Source organism: Schistocerca americana, chromosome 2 (genome assembly GCF_021461395.2).
Source record: "Schistocerca americana isolate TAMUIC-IGC-003095 chromosome 2, iqSchAmer2.1, whole genome shotgun sequence".
NCBI lineage: Eukaryota > Metazoa > Arthropoda > Insecta > Orthoptera > Acrididae > Schistocerca > Schistocerca americana.
In genome coordinates, this window is record NC_060120.1 from 486,404,776 (window position 1) to 486,427,680 (window position 22,905).

General features: G+C 41.5%; 1 protein-coding gene across 1 annotated transcript in view; it reads left to right on the plus strand.

The window, feature by feature from the left end:
* Positions 1 to 9,096: 9,096 nt before the first annotated feature.
* Positions 9,097 to 22,905, plus strand: part of LOC124596517 (beta-1,3-galactosyltransferase 5-like) — a 128,940-nt gene continuing 115,131 nt past the window's right edge. Inside the window, exon 1 of the mRNA XM_047135683.1 lies at positions 9,097 to 9,263. The gene's annotated coding sequence lies outside the window, so the exon portion shown is untranslated. The remainder of the gene's footprint in view (positions 9,264 to 22,905) is intronic.

Below are 22,905 nucleotides of genomic sequence, written 5' to 3' on the forward strand. Positions count from 1 at the left end.
TTCAATGTCACTGCTTGCTGATGTTTTTGGTGATCGCATTATTTCTCAGGGACTTTGGCCTCCACGATGGCCTGACCTAACACCACCTGACTTTTTCTTCTGGGGTGCAGCAAAAGCAACTGTGTATAAAAACCGTCCAAAATCCATCGATGAATTGAAAACGGCAATATCTACTGTCACTGCTTCTGTTACAGAAGAAATGTTACAGCTTGTGAAACTTCCTGGCAGATTAAAACTGTGTGCCCGACCGAGAGCTTCTGTAAAGTTTGGAAGGTAGGAGACGAGGTACTGGCAGAAGTAAAGCTGTGAGTACCGGGCGTGAGTCGTGCTTCGGTAGCTTAGTTGGTAGAGCACTTGCCCGCGAAAGGCAAAGGTCCCGAGTTCGAGTCTCGGTCGGGCACATAGTTTTAATCTGCCAGGAAGTTTCATATCAGCGCACACTCCGCTGCAGAGTGAAAATCTCATTCTGGTTACAGCTTGTGTTTGGAAACGTGATTAGACGAAATTAATTGTGTATTCAACAACAGGGGCGGGGAGGGGGGGGGGGGGCACTTTCATCATTTAATGTGAAAATTTGTAAGTAAAAATGAATATTCAATAAATTAATAACTTGTATTTCACTGAGTTTCATTTCTGTATATTCACTGCGGCATACGGCACTCGCGGCTAACAATTATATGGCACTGCGGACAGACTTTTTGAACTCCCTGTATTTTCCTAGTATCCTGCCAATGAATCCTGTCACTTGTTTTACCTACGACTGAACTTATGTGATCGTTCAATATCATATACCCAAAAATTGTTACCCTCAAGTACTTCTGTCTCTTGACGGATTCAAATTGTGACTTACTGATACTGTAGTTTTATATTTCTGAGCAGTGAGAACGAGATTCTAATCTTCGAACCACTTTGACATCGTATCCAGATCTGACTGAACACTTGTGTAGCTTTTTTGAGAGAACATGTCGTTACAGAAATGTCGCACGTGGGGAGGAGAACAGTGTCACAATATCGTAGACCGTTGAGTGTACCGTGTTGAAAGAGGCATACAATATTACGACTCCCCCCCCCCCCCCTCCACACACAAACACACACTCACCGAACCATCTGGACCAACAGAACGATCATGTTGGACAGTGTTGCTGAGTGCAATACGTGTCCCCACCCTTCACCGTATAAGGGTATGTTATACAACTCTTTGAACACGGTACACTCACCGTCAGTGTTATTGCAACTCTACACTCCTTCCCTAACGTGCGTCTTTTCAGGACTGCATCCGGTGCTGAGTTCTTTTTTTTTTTTTTTTTTTTTTTTTTTTTTTTTTTTTTTTTTTTTTTTTTGTTGCTAACAATGCGCGACCGCTTCCAACAGCACATGTGGAGGAGCTCTGGAACGAGAGGATATTCGGCGAATGGACTGACCTGTCCGTTCCCCCGACTTCCATCCCATCGAGCACTTATGGGATACGTTGGAGAGATGTACTGCAGCTCGAGCACATGCAGACAACGAAGATCCAACAGTTGTGAACCGCGCTGCAGGAGAAACGTAGCGCCCTACCACAAGAATAACTCCTTACCAACCCTGTGGCCAGCACGGGGGCACGCTGCACGTTGCCGTCTGTGGTGATGTATTAAGAACCATGCCCCTTCCCCCATCCCCGCCCGCCCATTTCTACTGTCCACTGTCCAGGTGGCCATCACAAATCGCGTTGACTTCAACGTAAAGATAGTCTCTGAGTGGAAGTGTCACTTCTGTTCGTGTCATTACGGTATTACTTTTAGTTACCTTCCGTAATATACCCGGCAATTATTTCTATCCATTATGCAAGTTTTATCGAGCATGTTTCTTGGCAGAGGTGCATCACGTGAAAGTTACTTTCGTCCTCACGTTTTGCACTCAACTGTACTAGTTTGTCTTTATATTCAGTTCTAGCACAACGTGCACGAGCAGACCCAACAGATTCTCTAAATACGAGTAACGGTGTTCTTTCGATATCAGTTTCTCACTGTCGTTTAGCGAATTATGAGCTTACCGATTATCAGGCCAGATTTGTGTTTCGATTCAAGACTTCGCTGCAGATAAACTCAATATGTCGTTATTAAAGGGACAAAATCCACAAATGTAAAGTTATCTTCAGGAATACCACAAATGCGTTTTTAAAGGATTGCTGTTTACAAAATATATAAACGGTGTGGTGGATACTGTGGCGAGTTTCGTGAAGCTGTTCGCGGAGAACGCTATGCTCAAGAAGGATTACGACTCCAAAAAACTGTAACAAAAGACACAAAAATCTGGAGAGTGTCAACGACTGGTGGAGGCAAAGGCGGTTGGCCCGGTGAATATTGTGTAGCGTATTGTGTGTAAACTGGCAAAGAGATCCATCACCGTTAGATTACGCTGTTTGAGATATACCTCTGAAAACAGTAAAACATCGAGGAGTAGTTGTCCGGAGCAACACAAGGAGGAAAGATCAGATAAAACAAGTTGTAAAAACGTAGATGCCAAATTGACATTCAATGGAAGAAATTTATTTGAATTTTAACCCATTCACGACACAAGTGGCTCCAAAACTCTCGTTCTTGGGTATCGTTCGCCGCTCTGGGACCCTTACCGGTTTAGATTAACAGAGGAGATAGATGAGGTACGAAGAAGAGCGGCAAGCTGGTCAGCCAGTCCCACGAGACAGGGCGCCGTCGTTACACGGGACGAGCTGGTTAACGTGATTTGCACTTTCAGCGCTCTCCATCAGCTGTTGTCGGCTTTATTTAGCTCGCAAACCATGCAGTTTCCTTACGAAATTCACGTGCGTAAAGTAGCTGCGTTAAGGGGGGGTAGGACGTCAAACGGGCCGACTTGGAGCGGGAGAGGCATCACAGAACATTTTAATTTCCAGTGTCTATACTTTTACAAACAAAATTCATAAAACTTTGTCAGCATCACCAGGAAGGATTCAGGATTCACACTCATTGCAGTGGAAGTTCGAAAACATAACAAAATATTTTTTTTTTACGTGTGAAATTTCATCATTTTTTCACTTCTAATGGCTGCATTTGTTGCTTTAGGTATACTTTTCTTCATAAATTAGATAGATTCTTCGATGAATTTTGCACATCACACGTATCATACTCACAGGTGTATGAAACTCTAGAATTTATTTAATTTATGAAAAAACGAATGAACTGTTATATTTTAAACTTCATGTTTAGGAAAAACACAAATTTTCTAGTTAATTACCTCAACTTTTACCACAGTTTTTAATAGATTTGGAAAATTCTAGAGTTTCATACACCTTTAAGTTTGGTTTGTATGCTGTGCAAAATTCATTGAAGAATCTCTCTTACTTATGAAGAAAAGTGCACCTATATCAACAAATGCTGCCATTAGTAAGCGAAAAAAAATGATGAAATTTCACATGTTTTCGAACTTCCATTGCTATGAGTGAGAATTCTCAATCCTTCCTGGTCATGCTGACAAAGTTTTGTGAATTTATTTGTAAAAGTATAGACAGTGTAAATTAAAATGTCCTGTGGTGCCTCTCCTGCTCCGAGTCGGCCCGTTTGACGTCTAATAGCGATTATCGAAGCAGTGCGGAGAAGATTCTGGAATCTCCGATGGGTTGAACATCGAACTGCTGATGGAGGAACACTATATAATGCTGTATACGTACACGGTCTGAGATACACACTAGTAGAAGCCATTCGTTAACTCAGTTGAATTTCTTATTCCATTTTCGGTTATAAATTGAATAAAGTTAAGGTGTAGTATCCAATATAAGATTGCACATGCACAGCAACCATATTCTCGATGCTGCATTGACTACCATCGCTCTGAAATAACGTACTTTACCACTTAGATTTCAAGATCGAGATTCGTTTCGTAATTTCATAGGTTTAAGAGTAGTCGAATCATAGCTGATAAGGAAAAGCTGAACGAAGCGAAAAAGAGCGTAAAGAGAGCAATGAGAGAAGCATTCAACGAATTCGAACATAAAACATTGGCAAACAATCTAAACAAGAACCCTAAAAAGTTTTGGTCATATGTAAAATCGGTAAGCGGATCTAAATCCCCTATTCAGTCACTCGTTGACCACGATGGCACCGAAACAGAGGACGACCGAAGAAAGGCAGAAATACTGAATTCAGTGTTCCGAAACTGTTTCACTGCGGAAAATCGTAACACGGTCCCTGACTTCAGCCGTCGCACGGACGCCAAAATGGAAAATATTGAAATAAACGATATCGGAATTGAAAAACAACTGCTATCACTTAGTAGCGGAAAAGCATCCGGACCAGACGAGATACCCTTAAGATTCTACAGTGATTATGCTAAAGAACTTGCCCCCTTTCTATCAGCAATTTATCGTAGATCGCTGGAAGAACGTAAAGTACCTAGCGACTGGAAGAAAGCGCAGGTCGTTCCCATTTTCAAGAAGGGTCATAAATCAGATGCGAATAATTATAGGCCTATTTCGCTTACGTCAATCTGTTGTAGAATAATGGAACATGTTTTGTGTTCTCGTATTATGACGTTCTTAGATAATACAAATCTCCTTCATCATAACCAACATGGATTCCGCAAACAGAGATCATGTGAAACTCAGCTCGCCCTATTTGCCCAAGAAATTCACAGTGCCGTAGACACTGGCGAGCAGATTGATGCCGTATTCCTGGACTTCAGGAAGGCATTTGATACGGTTCCGCACTTACGTTTAGTGAAAAAAATACGAGCTTACGGAATATCGGACCAGGTTTGTGATTGGATTCAGGATTTCCTAGAAGAAAGAACACAACATGTCATTCTTAACGGTTCAAAATCTGCAGATGTAGAGGTAATTTCGGGAGTACCGCAGGGAAGCGTGATAGGATCTTTATTGTTTACAATATACATAAATGACTTAGTTGACAACATCGGTAGCTCCGTGAGGCTATTTGCAGATGACACGGTTGTCTACAAGAAAGTAGCAACATCAGAAGACTCGTACGTACTCCAGGAGGACCTGCAGAGGATTAATGCATGGTGCGACAGCTGGCAGCTTTCCCTAAACGTAGATAAATGTAATATAATGCGCATACATAGGGGCAGAAATCCATTCCAGTACGATTATGCCATAGGTGGTAAATCATTGGAAGCGGTAACGACCGTAAAATACTTAGGAGTTACTATCCGGAGCGATCTGAAGTGGAATGATCACATAAAACAAATAGTGGGAAAAGCAGGCGCCAGGTTGAGATTCATAGGAAGAATTCTAAGAAAATGTGACACATCGACGAAAGAAGTAGCTTACAAAACGCTTGTTCGTACGATTCTTGAGTATTGCTCATCAGTATGGGACCCTTACCAGTTTGGATTGATAGAAGAGATAGACATGATCCAGCGAAAAGCAGCGCGATTCGTCATGGGGACATTTAGTCAGCGCGAGAGCGTTACGGAGATGCTGAACAAGCTCCAGTGGCGGACACTTCAAGAAAGGCGTTACGCAATACGGAGAGGTTTATTATCGAAATTACGAGAGAGCACATTCCGGGAAGAGATGGGCAACATATTACTACCGCCCACATATATCTCGCGTAATGATCACAACGAAAAGATCCGAGAAATTAGAGCAAATAAAGAGACTTACAAGCAGTCGTTCTTCCCACGCACAATTCGTGAATGGAACAGGGAAGGGGGGATCAGATAGTGGTACAATAAGTACCCTCCGCCACACACCGTAAGGTGGCTCGCGGAGTGTAGATGTAGATGTAGATGTAGAAGAAGAGAAGTTTTTTTTTAGGCTTCTCACCATAGTTGCAAGAGGTACTTACTGCCAAATACAAACTTGAGCCAGTCAATAAAGCGGAGATAGTTACATTTATTTTACAGAAAGTTTCGTAATAGGAGAAACTTACAATGTGGAACCTGTGTTTACTTGAGACATTAACTGGCAGTTACGTTAAAATTTCTGGCCACTGGAGAAACATTCCAACCGTTGCCCTTTGCAAAAAGAGTTGCAGAAAATACATTATTTGCGATATATAATGTCGACTTTTGAGGTAATACTTCTATTAAATGAATTATGAAGATCGAAAACTTTTACAAAACCAGAAGTTTAAAAAAAATTGTGAGGAGGTGGCCACGAACGTTCTGCCTCTTTCTCCACAAGTCATGTCTACACGTCGCTATCAGCTGCGCTTCACCTTCTAGAGAGCGCAACCAGGCCTCCGTGTATTGCATACACTGTCAAAAGAATGTATCTACAACTCTCATTATTTGATATTTAATATACAAATTGGACCAAAAGGACATCACTTTTGACAGATCACCAATGTGCCGTAGCACTGAAACGGTATATTTTCATAGCACACAAATTATATCATTAAAACATCTACTACAGGAAGCCTTTACCTACCGATATACAGTTTCACATCATTTTATTATAAGAAATCGTAGCTAAAACGACGCGTTTTCGAGAGATTCTCAATTTGCTGGTACTTTTAAACAGCTTATATTCATACTACGTACTCGGTGAGAAAGAAAATCCACCAAATACGATTATTAAAGCTTTTTTATGGCCACGTAATTTTGTATGTCCCATGAACAGCACGTGTCTTTCTTTTATTCACTTTATTTGCAACGCTATTGGAGTTTAAGTTTTTTCTCGTTTGCAGCAGCAGTGATGTTAAAATAACTATGCATCACGTTGCACTTCGGCGTTTGTTGCATTGTCCCCAGTGTGAATTTAAAATTGTTAAGTTCCCTGTTTCATTTGTGTATGAGAGGTGGGAAGACGTAAACCTCCCCACCAGTACTAACTTTTATGATTTTTTTCGTCGTACTCATTTCACAAGACATATGTGGCAGAAAGTAAACTCCCGTGATTTGTTTTTTAAATGATGTCATCTTCGCCATCATCTATACTATTTATTATAATTTCCACAATTGCAATTTAGACTTTTAAATAGCTCAATCTATTGCGAACATGCTAGTTATTACAATTTCCACTGTTGAAATTTAGACTTCTGAATAGTGCAGTCGATGGAGAACATGATTCAACGAGACTGCACTCCTGAAACAACTGTGTCTCGTGATTTACTTGTCTGTTACGTGACAGCGTACACATTTAAGTTATAAATTTGCGCAAGAGTTTTATTGTTAGCCACAATTTTCACTCTCTTAACATTTGCTTCGGAAGATCATTGTTTCGGTTTTCTCTGTAGCTGTTCCCATATCAAATTCACTGTTAAAATGGCTTATCTGTCATAGTTCGCCTTACATTGCAATCTCTGAGCTGGGTAGAAACGTTTTTGGCCAGCAAATAGCGTGTTCATAAGTTTACCGTCACGTACTACAAAAGCACCTGAGCTCTCCCTGTCAGCTTTCTTTAATTTCGTTTGTATGTAGCGGGTGTCCCAGAAGTCTTCCAAGATGTTACTCCAGGCGGGTGTAAAAATGAATGTGCGCAACGGAGAATAATAAACGCTAAAATGAAGGTTTGGCCCTGTCTGACTACCCCCTGAAGCAGATCTTAGGATCGCTTAATTCAATAAATTACAATGTAAACATAAATGAATCCTACTAAAAGATAAACGTTGTTCCTGCTTATATATTTATTGTAGATTTAAAAAACCTTTAGATTACAAAGTTTACATTTCTTAAGTAAAATTACTAATCAATTGCCCTACTCTGCCCCTTATTATGACTGCGCAGTCTAATATCAATAACGCGAAATGACTGACATCATCTACATTCCGAACACCAGAAGACACGACTTTCAAAGATGATCTATGGTGGTGTGGAACCTGACGTGATCACAGCTGTTTAGCTTTTATAGCCCTAATAAGCCGTAGCAATTTGCGATTTCAGCGTATGTACCGTGTCCGGTGCGTCGAAGTGATGGTTCTCGTACGAGTCTGCGACGATGGAAGAACTCCAGCCACAAACAAACTCTTTCGAACACTAGGGCGGCAGAAGGCGGTCCTCTGTCTAATATACTCTGATACTGTCTTCTCCTCTCTGTATTCTACAGACGAGAAACGCAAACTCCCAGCCACAAGTTCGGAGTACAGATAACGTCTCAACGTAAGTATAAGCAGAAGAAGTGCTCTGGATTACTGAACGCTGCGTTCTCAACGACGACTTCCAACTCGGAGGTGAAGTCCAGAATCGTATAGGTTCGCAACAGTTCAGATCCTAACTGTTCTAAAACTCTCCTGAGGGCAAAGACAGCAAGTCCGTCTGTACCAACAAAAGCTGATATCGAGCGACCGTCACACACGGGCTTTCACAACGGAAGACCACGTCTCTCCAGCTCTGGCTTACCAGCAAGGCTTGGCTCCCCACCATCTTAATTCCGAAAACGAATCATATTCCCGAAACCACAGACTATTACCCCTCTCTACAGATTCTTCCGAACGCCGACCAACCATATTTTAGTCTTTTGTCATCCAGCGCGTTACGTTTGCGAGGAAAAACCTCATATACTCAAACAATAGTACGCTTCTGAGTAAAAATCCTTGGAAATAACTCAGCCTGCGTGGTTTCTGAGGTTCTGCTTCTTCGTTCCTCTCACCTGCGTCCAAGATTTTCAGCGTTCGGAAGTATTATCCGGTTATCCTTCCGGCCCCTACTACAATAGCGGCCAGCCGTCACCCCATTGTGCACCAGAGCTCGGGTACCACGACGTCCGTCAAGCTTCTTCCTGTGTTTAAGCAGGATCAACCACTGTGAGGGCCTTCCACCCAGAGCTTGAGTTCTTCCTACCGTTTCATTTCCACTGTCGTTCCTACCTCTACCCGTATGATAGTAAAGACACTCCGTCACTTTTCATGCAATAAGCGTTAACAATTATTTACTAGGCGTACGTGACAATGTCAGTCTCCTTTATATATTCATATATACGATGTACAACCTGTCACATGATACTTAATTGTGTTTTTAGATCACGGCAAAGTATGTGGATGAGTTATTGTAAGGTGCGAAATTATAGCCACTTTACAGTCTATCCATTCATAAAGTATAAAATATGACATATAGATAAATACTTTTTATCTTGAACTGCAAGTGACTTTTTCAAGTTTTTGTGTATGTACATACTTACTGTCACTTTGTTTGTTACAGGGCCCAGTGACGTAACAACAGAGGAATCGGACACCACTTGCAGGCAACATGTACCCGAAATAGGAGAGAGCACAATGTGTCCTCTGGTACCAGGAAGCACAGTCACCAAAAACAGTCCAGAGAAAATTCCAGATTGACTTCTTGGGACTTCTACAGCGTAACAGTAGGTATGTATGTACACAAAAACGTGAATATGTTCATGCAATTCAGAATAAAAAATATTTATCTATGTGTCATATTTTATCCTTATGAACGTAATCAGGGAAAGACTTCTGGGACAGCTGTTACGTTTGATACGTCGCTGACAGAGTAAATTGGTGCCCAGTTTTTTGGTGCCACCTATAAGGCAATCAACATTTTTTTTCTTATTCTTTTAACCTTACTTCTACACAGTAGTTTTATAGTGTCCTTAAGACCCTTTGCTACGTCTTTTCCACTAGAGTCGCAGTGCCTTTCTTTTCCTTCTCAGGCTTTTTATAATAAATAAATATTATGTGATTTTAAACTCTGTTGATATTTTACACACCTCTGTGGCACTAGGTACACTACCAGATGGAATCTGGAGCATGGATCACCTGCTGTGGGAGACAATGTACGCTGCCGGAATTTACGTGATTTCTACGTTTCCGCTAACTACCTTCGTGTCTTCGGGAGGTTAAACGTCTAGTCTCCCTGCTTGCAGCTTCGAGGGTGGATAGGGAGAGGTTCCGGGTTTTTGTAGTCAGCAATATATGGAACAGGAACTTCCCAGCTTGATGAGCCCAAAATACGAGCTGCTTCAATAATTAAGCAGTGATATTCACAGAGCAAGGGAAATCAGAGTGAAACAAGTATTTCACTTGATGGGACACCCAGAAACAATTAACGTGTGTGTGTTTGGTAAATTCAAATCTATTCTCACTCGAGTATTCATGAGCATAAAATGCATAAAATTAACACATGGCTTGTCTGCCTGGATTACGTTACATTTTCTATAAATGAATTCTGTCTCTCATTCAGTATGGAACAATGTCACGATACCTGGGCTGTAGTTTAGGACAAGCGCGAATAAGAAACTGTATGACACAACGTGTCCTTGGCGTATCCTTGCACTATCAGCCGTATTCTAGGGATCAAAATATCTTCCGCTATAGGAATTTGAACTGGCTGCACGTGGGTTGAGCACCAAAGCGATTTATCGACCTGGCCACTCATGTGGGGAGGTGAATGGTTACTCGTGTGCACCGCAGTTTGCTTAATCACTGGGAGACACGCGAGCTCCTACACAAAAGAAGCACTGTTTTCTATTTTTAATCAATTTAGTTCTTAAGGACTCTCAAATCAGAGGTCGATGTTGCTCTATAGTTTAAAGGTCCAAACTCTCTGCGGAGAAGGGATTCAGATTACCAGTAAAATGTGTACTCACTTGATCGGAAGTTTGTCTGTACAGGTAAAGAGTACAATAAAGGTAAAGGAACCTTTTTGCTGTAGCTACAAGTGTATATTTAGATACTTTCAGTTGTATAGTGTATTTACGTATGAAGTAGTAATAAGCAATATTTATAAGTACAGCTTGCCGCAGTTGTGCTCATAGTTCCTCTGCCACTAATATTTTCCCTCCACTAATGTACGGGGTTTGATGCAATGTGCATTAAATAAACTGCAAACTGATGTCAATACAACAAGTGCGACTTGTCTCGCCTGAAACAGCGCTGCGCGATATGACACAGTGGTTAAGAAACTGGCCAAGTATTCCGGAAGCACAGATTCAAGCTGAGTTAGCTTTTTCGTAGTTTTTTACAAATCACTTCAAACGTATGCCACAACGTTTCCTTCGATTTGTCTAGAACCGATTTCCTCCCATATCTTTCTAAGGACAAGGACCAGGTACATTAAACCATAAGCTCGTCTTCTTTTCACGCGAACCTCGTAACTTTAAGCAGAAATGTATCCGTTAGCAATAATGTGTTATTTAGTTGGCTGCTTCATTGCTATAAATAGAGCAATCTTTGTTTGCTATTCAAATAAAATTGTTGTAGATGTGTCATTGCGACCTGGTGTGATGAAACCACCGACGTTTCGCTTTCGCCCATAGTACCGTCGTCGCCTAAAAGACTCTGCTATAGCTGTCTTACATTCAGAATCCAGTTCTTATAATATCAGTATCAGAGTGGCTCATATCAGAACTAAGCAGCTGCCCAATGTGGATGAGTACTAAACTGTATTAACGGCAGAAGCCCTAGTAGCTGCCTGTATAGTATACATCGTCGTTCTTGTTTGCGAGTTCTTTTAACACTTCAGTCCCCCCTCCTTAGTTCCTTAAGAGACGCTTCACTATTCAGTTTTATTGGAATGGTTTGTAAGTTTTATTTATTATTCCAGAGGTTTGCCTTCTTCCTTCTACATCTGTCATTGGTGGGTCCCTTTCGTAATAAGAGCTCAGACAGAAATCTTTTCAAATTGCCCTGCCACTAAGTAGCCGTTGCATCTGACGGTGTAGGCATCGTACGTCAAAACATGAACGTCATTCCTCATCGCACCCTCTCAGCAGCCTTTTTACGTTACTCAATTCAAATATGAGAAGTCTGGACCTCATGCAGTTTCGTTACTCAAATGAAAAATGAGAAGTCTGGACCCCATGCAATAATTTCTGAGTCTGGTTTGATGCAACACTCCGTGTGCAAAACCTCTTTCATCTCAACATAGATACCACAACATACATCCATTTGAGCCCTCTTACGGTATTTAACCCTTCGTCTCCCTCCACAATCCCCCCCCCCCCCCCAATTACGCATTTCCTTCCATTGTCAAATTGATAATTTCTTGATTCCTGAGGATGGAATGTGCCTATCTGTCTAACGCTTCTTTTAGTCAAGGTGGGCCATAAATTACTTTTTTCCCCAATTCGATTCAGCATCGCCTTATATGCAATTCGATTTATCGGCCCATCTGATTTTCAGCATTCTTCTACTGCACTAAATTTCAAAAGCTTCTTCTTATCTGAATTGCCTATCATCCACGTTTCACTCCCTAACAAGGCTACATTCCAGACAAATACCTTCGGAAAAGATTTCCTAATTAATGTTAGATGTTAATAAATTCCGCTTTTCCATAAACGCTTTTCTTGCTGTCGTCAGTCTGTATTTTATATCTTCCCTGTTTCGCCCATCAGCAGTTATATTCTGCCGAAATAACAAAATTCATCTACTTTCAGTGTCTCACATTCCAATCTAATTCCCTCCCAATCTAATTCCCTTATTTAATTCGACTTCATTCCATTACCGCTGGTTTACTTTTTTTAGTATTCATCTTTTAACTGTTTCTATTCACCTCATGTTACGGTAACCTAATTCTATCAATATCAACTGATCCTATCAGTATCACCTGATTTAATTTGACTACATTCCATTACCCGTGTTTTACTATCGTTGAGTTTGATCTTATACCTTCAATTCCCCATTGCTCTTCCACCTCTTTAGCCGTCTCTGACATAATTACAATGTCATCGGCATACCTTATAATTTTTATTTCTTCGCCATGGACTTTCATTCCCTCTCCAATTTTTTCCTTAGTTCCCTTCACAGCTTGCTCAATGTATAGATTGACATCAGGATAGGCTAGAACCCTGCTCACTCCCTTCTCAACTATGGCTTCCTTTTCATGTCCGCATCTTTAACTACAGTCTGGTTTCTGTACAATTGTAAGTAAGCTTCCGCTCCTTCATTTATCCCTCTTACCTTCAAAATTTCAAAAAGCGTAGTCCAGTGAACTTTGTCAACAATTTTCTCTAAATCTACAAATACTTTAAACGTAGGTTTGCCTTTCTTCAATCTTCTTCTAAGGTAAGTCGAAAGGTTAGGATTGCCTCGCGTTTTCCCACATTTCTTCGGAACACAAACTGACCTTCCCCAAGGTCAACCTCTAAGAGTTCCCTCCATTCATCGGTAATTAATTCGTGTCACTATTTTGCAATGACGACTTATTAGGCTGATTCACACCTGTCAGCACATGCCTTCTTTGGAACTGAAATTATTATATAATTTCTGAAGTCTGTGGGTATTTCGCCTGTCTTGTACACCAGGGTGGAATAATGTTATCTTGTCTGGCTCTCCGCAGATTCTCAATAATTCTCAGGGAATGTCGTCTCCTCCAGGGGCCTCGTTTCCACTTACTGTTAGTTCTTTCAGAGCACTGTCAAATTCATCTCGCAATGTCGTATCTCCCATCCCAACTCCACCTGCTTCTTTTTGTACTTCCGTAATATTGTCATAGGTACAATTAACGAAAATTAAAAACAGCTCGATGTTGCTTTCACTGTTATGCGTGCCAAGATCTGCTGCTTTGCTGCTTGAAAATACCATTTTCACAATTTTGCATTGGATAGCACATAACTGCACAAACGCAAACTTATCTGAAGATAAATAGCAACGCGATAATGTAGAATTTTCAGAATTCGTTCTGCCAGACCTTGGCTAGTTTTCATGACCAAAATATAACATCGTTGCATAAGATAACATTCCGGCTACGAACTAACCTCCTCGTGCAGCGTGGATACGTATGCCATTAGATACGTCGGCGGTGACGGGCTGTTGCAGCAAGTAAGTATTCAGGTCGTTAAAAATTATTATGGGTGAGAGCCCTCAGATCACTTTCATGCACTTAATACATTGGGGTGGGGGGAGGGGGGAAGCTCATATTCTAATGCACTGTAGGAAAATGATTGAGATGGCGTGGCTGCTGTCCGATTGTGATAAATGCACACCCAAATCACTACTGAAAGGTGAACATCATCGACTCTTCACATCTCGTTACGGGACATTTCCCATTAAGCCGCAGTATAATGTTATGTACAGTACGTCCACAGGTTAACACCATAAAATGCGCTACTCGAACGAGTATTGCAACGAGCAATTACGTTTAATACATTCTCGAAGAGCGTGAGTGATAGAGAAGCTAAACAGACCCTATTTTACAATGTTTGGATGAACTTCAGCTAGAATTAATTCATGTTATTAACTAAATTGTAGATTATGATCTTCACATTATTATCTGTACTCTTAAAAGAAAGCTCCCCTTTGCCTCTACTGAACATACAAGGTAAAACAAAATAATGGGCAATTTTGCAACGTGTTGTGGCAACACTGCGAGGTAGGTGGCACCGAATGATATATAAATGCTGCTCGCACTATCTTCCCATTTAGTAAACAGGAAACCTGATGCAATGAAACGGTGTGAGCGTGCCTTTTGCGGTAAAAACGTATTACAAGAGTGAAAGTGTGGAGTCCGCGCATCGAGAATTTCGGTGTTATTTCAACATCGGACGCCATACATCAACACCTGGGTCCGCAGTTCTGGAGCTACGGTTTCTGCATTGAAGAAGCAATCTGCAGGGAGACCCCGAACCACTCATAAGGGAGATAATATCGAGGCTGTGCGAACTGCTTTCGTAAGAAGCTCACAGCGCTCTGTTCGTCGTCACGCAGATTCCCTGCAGTCGCACCACTTGAGTGTTCAACGAATACTGAGAGTGGATTTAAAGTTCCATTCGTACAAGCTGCAGATCGTTCAGCAACTTCAACCTGGTGCGTAGACAATTTGCTGAACCCATGTTAGCGGAAGTGCACGACGACGAAAATTTCATTAAGAACCTGTGGCTGTCGGATGAAGCTCACTTCCACCTCAGTGACTTTGCCAATAGACATAATTTTCGCTATTGATCTCAACAAAATGCACGTCAGCTACACGAGCACCTACTGCACACCTGTTTGATGCGCCATGTTATCGATTGGCATTATAGGTCCCCCAGTTTTTGAAGATGATGATGGGTGAGCAACCACTGTAGCGTCTGTCCGGTACATTGCAATGACATAAAGTTGCGCATGAACTGCTCCATTTTCCTGCCAACAGTTGGTTTCATCATGACGGAGTAACGGCACATATGACATAGATATCGACGGGATATGTGCGACTACTGTTTGGTTACCGTGTCATTTCGAGGCACGGTGATACTGCGTGGCCCCCAAGATCGCTTGAGCTGACAGCGCGTGGTTTTTCTTCTGAGGCCGTCTTAAGAGCACGATTTACCGTATTCGACCTGCTACCACCGAAGAACTTAAAGCAAGAATATGAGAGGAAATCAGGATTCCTATTGAAATGTTAGGTCGAGCCATGCGTAAAAAAAATTCCTATCAGGCTGCAGGAGGGTGTGCGCCGAGGGAGATCTCATCTAAGGACGTGATACTCAAGAAATAAAAGAGCATGTGGCATTCAATAACGGCATCCTTTATACTATGCGTTGACATAGCTAAATGTGTGTAAAGAAACTGTGCTCGTCCATTAAACTCCATTCCAAAATTTTCAGTTTTTTTGAGTCACCTTGTAGTAAGTATGATTCAGGACAAAAGTATAGCAAGCCTTTGCTGAAATTATGTGCTGGATCTCTGAACTACCAAGGATCGTCTAAGTTACAGATCAAAAGGTACTTTCTGTTGTTATCTTCTCTATTCTTCCAAATTCTACAGATGTTCTACGGCGATCATTGCATCGGACAATCTTCCATGGCAGAAAGGATGTAGTAGTTATACCCTCTGCGTAGGCGAGATTGCTAAGACGTGCAAGTGAGGTGGCGCTTCATGTAGGGGTAGTCGGTTGGATATGATAGATTGAAGAATTTTCGATGGAAATGACCATTAAGGACGGACAGGTGGCAGTGAACTTTTGATGGCCACCATAGCCTGCACCTCTGTCCATGGTTACAATGAAACCTTCCACAAAGTCTTATGGAAGCAGGACGTAGTACATTGCATACGATGATACGTTTTTTGTAAGGTTAAGTCTCACGGCAGGCGTTGATTTAAATCGAAATACCAAAGCGGCAGTAGATGGTCCATAATTTTTTTCATTATTTAATCATCCCACTATCAGGTTATACAAATTGTGCACTTCTGGTATTTGTGTTCGCGTCTTATTCATAAGTTCGTCACATGAAGTAAACTAATACATCAACAAGGCCATATTGGTGGAGAACGTTAACAGAGAACTACATCATGTAGCACCTGTAAGCAACTGGTTATTTATAGGACTTCTTTAGTTTTAGAAAAGGATATATGACAAATAGTACAAGTAGAGTAATAAGAATATTTAGTGAGAGATATTTTTAAAAATACAGTCCGTGTGCAGCGTATTCATCCTTCTGGAAAAAGAAAATTTGATATACACTGAACCGCCAAAGAAATTGGTATAGGCATGCATATTCAAATACAGAGATATGTAAACAGGCAGAATATGGCGCTGCGGTCGGCAACGCCTGTGTGACAAAAAGTGCCTGACGCATTTGTTAGATCGATTACTGCTACTACAATGGCAGGTTATCAAGATCTAAGTGAGTTTGAACGTGCTTTTATCGTCGGCGCACGAGCGATGGGAAATAGCATCTTCGAGGTAGCGATGAAGTGAGGATTTTCCCGTGCGACCATTTCACGAGTTAACCATGAATATCAGGAATTCGGTAAAACATCAAATCTCCCACATCCCTGCGGCCAGAAAAAGATCTTGCAAGAACGAGACCAACGACGCCTGAAGAGAATCGTTCAACGTGACAGAAGTCCAACCCTTACGCAGATTGCTGCAGGTATGAATGCTGGGCCATCAACAACTGTCAACGTGCGAACCATTCAGCGAAACATCACCGATATGGGCTTTCAGTGCCGAATGCCCACTCGTGTACCCTTGATGATTGCACGACACAGATTTTTACACTTCGCCTGGGGCCGTCAACACCGGCATTGGACTCTTGATGACTGGAAACATGTTGCCTCGTCGGACGAGTCTCGTTTCAAATTGTATCGAGTGGATGGACGTGTACGGGTATGGAGACAACCTCATGAATCCATGGATCCTGCATGTCAGCAGGGGACTGTTCAATCCGTGTGGAGGCTCTGTAATTGTGTGGAGCGCGTCCAGCTGTAGTGAAATGGGGCCCCTGGTAAGTCTAGATACGACTCTTGACAGGTCACCCGTATGAAAGCATCCTGTCTGATCACATACATCCATTCATGTCCATTGTGCATTCCGACGGACTTGAGCAATTTTAGCAGGAAAATGCGACACCCAACACGTCTGGAGTTGCTATAGAGTGGCCCAGGAACACTCTTCTGAGTTAAAACACTTCCGTTGACCAGCAAACACGCGAGGCATGAAAATTATTTACAATATCTGGGATGCTTTGTAACGTGCTGTTCAGAAAAGATCTCCACCCCTCGTACTCTGAGTTAGAAAACTGCTGCGGAAGCAAAGGGAACTTCACAGCAAACATAAACATAGCCAAAGCCTTGCAGACAAACAAATATTACACGAAGCGAAATGTAGTGTGAGGAGGGCTATGCGAGAGGCGTTCAATGAATTCGAAAGTAAAGTTCTATGTACTGACTTGGCAGGAATTCCTAAGAAATTTTGGTCTTATGTCAAAGCGGTACGGGCTTCCCAGAGAAACTTCTGAGACATAGTCGAAACAGCCTTATCAACATTTTCAAGTTTACGAACATTTTGCAGAACATCAGCGTGGATTAGAAAGAAAGGAGATTATTTTACCATTTGCACGCGATACAACAAATTAATTTTAAAATGGATCAAGAAATAACAGAGGAAGTTAAAAGCGATTGCTTATGCTGTTTTCCACAGTCCTTGTTTTGTATTTGTATGGGAGAAAAAAAAGGGTCAACAGGAAGCGTTAGCAAAGCAGGAGCATACTGGAATTTAGGGTTTACTACAGTTACACTGCTGTACTTGTCGAGTAAGTCACGCAGTTTAGTTTGTGACCACATACACTATCAGATAAGCGTTCGCCTTATTTTTATCTGGGACATATTATCCTGGAAACAAATTATAATTATTTCCAATTCCCCAGTTCCTGCCAAGTTTGGAGAGGACTTCTCTTGGTTCTATACAAAATGCCACAGCTCGTAATCCTCTTTCATATATTCCTAATTGTGAACACTTTGCCCCACTTCCAGTTCGCCATGATTTTAACTTAAAAGAAACAAACTCTTTAATGGCCAGGATTTCAAATAACTTACTTTGGGCGTTTGAGCAAGGAATGAAAAGTAGATGAAAATACAAGAGATTTTAAACTATTCTTGACTAACTTTTTAACTTTTCGAGAAGGAACGACGGCGTGCTAAGAATAAGTATGTTTCAGAATAAACCCAGCTCACTCTTCTGAAGACGTTTATTAGTGCAACACGTGTAATTTTCTCACCCGCACTTTTCCTGCCTTCACTATATTTTGCTTCAAAACGCGAATGTCTAAGCACTCTCAGTTGTCTCGTTCCGCTGCTGAAAGCGTAAATGCGCATGTAATAATAACTGAGATGGTTTTTGCAATCATTCACACAGATTCGTAAAAGACGCGATTATTCAAAAAGCAAAAACAACTCGACGATCCTCCCATCGTTACGCATGCTACTTTCCGTGAGCAGACAGCATAAAATTACCATTATGACGTTTAAGCGTAGGTGGTTTCTAGCGGTGACACACAATTGCGCAAGCGGAAGCGCGCGCTCTTGTGTGTGTGTGTGTGTGTGTGTGTGTGTGTGTGTGTGGCGGCCGGTCGGAGTGAGGAGAGAGGGGGGGGGGGGGGGGGAGTATACGGGCTCTCAACGGCTAGCTTATCAGCGTTGAGTGTCTTAATGTTCACGAGTTTCAGATTATGCTTTCGTTATTATTAGCAGTACTGATATATTCATATTCAGTTTTAACTACTGGTGTCAAGTACTATATGTTGTAGGGCTTACGAACCGGCGTGTAAGTTAAGAACTACTGATTTAAGCTTTGTCTAAAGTAATATAGGCTGCGTCCTTAATCGAAACGGGAGACGTATTGCTACAAAAAGTACAAATTTTCAATAAAATTAGTTCATTAGAGTGGTTCCTGTTTTACACATTTATGTATGGTTCTATTCGTGTCCGTTTCTTTCGTCTGCGACGATTTAAGTGTAGGATACCTTACTGGTACGTTCTCCGATTTTTCCTGCACTTTTGTAGTGTCGTCTTCTTTTTATTGTGTGTGTCAGAACAACGCGAAAGTAGCGCATATAGCCAAATACGTTACAGAGATTTGTTGTAGCTTTCCAACATCCACTGATCAATCATAACCTTTTGTCGACCTCCCTACGCAGTAAAAATGTTTTCGTGAAGGGCACGCAATGATGTGCCAAAGGTGGGAAGAAGTCGTTCTTCCGAGACTGGGGAAAGTCGGCGATTTTACCGATTTCAACAAATACAGGATTGTGTTGCTCCTACGGATGGGATGTCTGTCGAACTTTTCAGTAGTGACGTCATTAGCAGTAGTGGACGTTGGTGATGGAGGTCTGCGTGCTCTATAAAAAGAGGACAGTTAGCAGTCGCGGTGCAGCTGAAAGCGGGTAGGGGACAAGTACTTCACAGCACAAACTCATGGTACGTCGTTGTACAAGCCTAATCAGGTACAGTGACACGCATCTATCATGGCTGATAGTAAAATACTGTAAACGGATATCGGGATAGTTCCCGCGTTACGTCAGATGTTGATACCTTCCTCCATTCTTGCCAGAACTGCTCCAATGTGCCGTCTTTAATTATTTCTCTGTCGACAAAACGTTATCCTCTCCCTCTACGTTCATTTAACAAATGTGTGACCATTGAAATTAGAATAGTATGACATTTTTCTTACCATACCACAACGATGTCCTTTATTCATTGACGAATTAATCGAAAGTACATTCTGATTACGCACAGAAACAAATAACATGACAAAGTCCACAAGCGATTCATACGGGAGAGATATGGAAAGCTGAATTTCTTGGTATCTAAGACGTAATACAAGCGTAGTTTTACTTTTTCTGTGTTAACGGATGACCTTTGCGGTAAATGGTGCCAGCATACGAGGTGTGTAACGAAAGTAATGAAACTGTTGACAATGCGAGCGATTTGACAACGCTTTGTTGTTCTGCTTGTGTAGACCAGTGTCTTCATTCCTTCCAGATGCTCAGTCCGAGTTTCATCTCCGTACAGCCATCACGTGATTTTTGAAAGCGCCTTCAGTGAAGTTGCGTTTTTGTTGTGTGTTACGAAAATGGAACAAAGTTATGTCATCAAGTTTTGTGTTAAACTAGGGGAATCCGCGAATATGTCTTGTGAAAAGTTGAGACAGACTGATGGAGGACATTCCTTATCAAGAGCACAAGTTTTTCGCTGGGACAAAACATTTTCGGAGCGCCGAGAAAACTTTGAAGATGAATCTAGCTAAACGAGACCTTCAACTTAAAAGACCGACGGAAACGTCGAACGTCTGCGTGCTCCTATGAGATCAGACCGACATTTAACAATAAGGATGATGGGCAGCCTGTTAAACACTTTCACCGTACATAAAATTTCGTAAAGGTGACGTGAAAGTAATTGTGGAACGACGTCCGAAGACGGAAATACCGGGTATATAATAAAGTTAATATGTACACCTTGTCTTTAACATAGCCCACAAAAAGGAGTCGCATGTGTTCAGATCCGGAGAATACGGTGACCAATCGAGGCTCACGTCAGTGGCCTCTGGATACCCCAGAACCAGAATGCGGTCCCCAGAGTGCTCCTCCAGGAGATCAAAAACTCTCCTGCTTAGGCCGGTATTACACTATCCAATTTCTTTGTCAAAGATTTGATCAAAGATGTGATCCAATATTCCGTCCAATATATTTGACAAAGATCTTTGACGTAGCGCTACAAGGGGTATTACACTGTCATCAAATTTTTCGTCAAAGTTCAAGATGGCTGACAACAACTTGTTATTAACCGCAACAGTTCTACGTACTCCAATTGCTTTGTGTGCACATGCGGAAAAGAAGTGGAGGGGGGGGGGGGAATGGAACCATACATACGAGGTTGACAGTCTTAAAAGTCCTGGGATTACAACTTGATAATAAATTCAGTAGGGAGGAGCACACCACAGAACTGCAGAAAGGCCTTAACAAATCTGTATTTGCAATTCGATTGTTAGCAGACATAGGCAACATAAAAATTAAAAAGCTTGCATACTTTCATTCCATAATGTCACATCGGATAATATTTTGAGGTAAATCTTGAAGTCAAACAAAAGTTTTCAAGGTCCAAAAGCGTGTAATACGTATTATTTGTGGAGTAAATTCACGGACCTCCTGCAGAAACCTCTTCAAAGAACTGGGTATACTAACTACTGCCTCTCAGTATATTTACTTCTTAATGAAATTTGTCGTAAATAATATATCTCTTTTTCCAACAAACAACTCAGTTCATACATACAATACCACGAACAAAAATGATCTGCACAAGGACTTACAAGCACTTACTTTAGTTCAAAAAGGGGTCCACTACTCAGGAACACTCATCTTCAATAATTTGCCAGGAAACATAAAAAATTTAGTTAGAAATAAAGATCAGTTTAAAAGGAGCCTGAAAGACTTACTACTGGCCAACTCCTTCTACTCCATTGCCGAAATTTTTAATAGAAACAAATGATGTATTGTATTTATTCATACTATTAGTATTGTTATTTCAGCTTAAAAAAAATCGACATGTTCCACATCCACGAGGATCTCCTCGGCACAGATCTATGGAACGAAAAACTAATCTAATCTGGGTGAAGCCGTGGGTTTTACGACGACACGATAAAAGCATTCAACAAAACTTGTTACGTGAGCTTACAGTGGAAGACGTCAAGTCATACATCAATTACTTAAGAATGGATGAGCATACATTTCTGTATGTGCTCAATGAAATGTATCCTCATATCACAAAGCACAATATTCACTTAAGAACTGCTACATCTTCAGAAGACAGGCTCACTATAACACTCCGATTCCTTGCTACAGGAGAGGGTTATGTTAGGTTAGGTTAGGTCAAGTTAGGTCTCCAATCTTCTTAATCTATCTTTGTATTCAGGGTGCCTCACGTTGTAAAGCGCCTCATCAGCTTCAGACATTTCTATTAATTTTGTAGTTGTCGGCACACACCAATTGTATTTACCGGCAATGGTTATAAAAACACTACAGACGACAGAACGCTGCAGCGATGCTAGCGCTCCATGTGGTAACATGTCACATTGCAGTGAACAGAAGACAAGCGGTTCCTTTGATCAAATATACAGCGAGGCCCTAGATTTGATCAAATATTGGACGACATTTGACAAAGTCCCTATTACACTATCAAATATCTTTGACAAAGATTTTGGACAAAGATATTGGACAAAGAAATTTGATAGTGTAATACCGACCTTAGATGGGGTCGAGCTCCGTCTTGCATGGACCACATCTTGACGAAATCAAGGTCACTTTGGATAATGAAGATGAAATCATCTTCGAAAACCTTCGCGTACCGTTCGGTAGTCACGGTGCCATCAAGGAACATCGCACCGATTATTCCGTGACTGGACGTTGCACTCCACAGTCACCTGTTGAGAGTGAAGAGACTTCTCGATCGCGAAGTGCGGATTCTCAGTCCCCCAAATGCGCCAATTTTGCTTATTGACGAACCCTTCCAATTAAAAGTGGGCTTCGTGGCTAAACCAAACCATGCGTGCACATACTAATTAGCATCATGCCACGTGGCCAAGCGAGCAGTTTGAACGTCCTAACACAAACTGTTCAGAAGTTATGACGATTGTATTTCATGTAGTTTAATAACTGTCCCCCTTTATCTCGGCTGTGCGGCACAGGCTGGATGCTGGCCTGTATCTCGTGACAAAGGATGTTAACAAAGTAATGAAATTATCTGTTTAGTCACAGTGGATAGTGTCAATATAAGTGACTGAAAGGTAATGCCAATGACA